An 847-nucleotide genomic window follows, 5' to 3' on the forward strand; every position below is an offset into this window, starting at 1 on the left:
GGAGTGAGGGGCTGCAACAGAATAAATTACGAAATAATCAAAAATTTTAAAAGATGGTCAGGACCTTCAGGGCCGTTAAACCACAAGCTCTTTCATCGACATCAGTGCCTCCTCTGGTATTGGATCCTCAAGACGGTTGACGGGAGAGGGGGCAGCCGCCAGTGCCTTGTGGTGACCCCTTTGAAGGTGGCCTCAAAGGGGGTTGGAAGAACGTGAAGTGCTGCGATCCACGAGGTGGCTCAGTGCTGACGGTGTGATTTGGGGGCGCGGGGGCGTGGTGTGAGGGCAGCCCGGTTCGGCTCCTTACACGCGGTGGCCGCAGCGATGGGGCAGGCGGGAGGCAGCTGGGACACAGTGGTGTGACTGGGGCGGGCGCCGCGGGTGCACCACAGGCGGTGGGTTGTAATACTGAATGTGCTTGGGGGCGGCGGGTCCTCTCGAGTTCGAGTTTGCTGGAAGGTGTGATCCTCCAGACAGCGGGGAGGAGTATGATAGAATGGAACCTCAGGGGACAGTCACGGCAGGAGCCCAGCCGGGCGCTCTCCCCAGAACACGGGAGGGACTGGGGCCTCCTACAGAGCGAGGCGTCGGCGCACGACTGTACAAGGAGAGGGGTTTGTAAACAGGGGCCTCTGCCCCTCAGACCCCAGCCTCCGAGGGCTCTCTCTGGCCTCCCTCTGGTTCACGCTCCGCGTCTCCCCACCGTGGCCCGGCCCTCACTCCTTCTCCTTCACAGTGACCAAATCTCCCCGCAGGGATGCTCTGTCCGCGGACGTGGAGCGCCGCCGGCTGCCCGCGTGGTCCTCGGGCCCGGGCCCTGCGGCGGGGACCGTCAGGAGGACTGCAT

This window comes from Bison bison, unplaced genomic scaffold, assembly GCF_000754665.1.
Source record: "Bison bison bison isolate TAMUID 2011002044 unplaced genomic scaffold, Bison_UMD1.0 scf7180017864368, whole genome shotgun sequence".
Classification (NCBI taxonomy): Eukaryota; Metazoa; Chordata; class Mammalia; order Artiodactyla; family Bovidae; genus Bison; species Bison bison.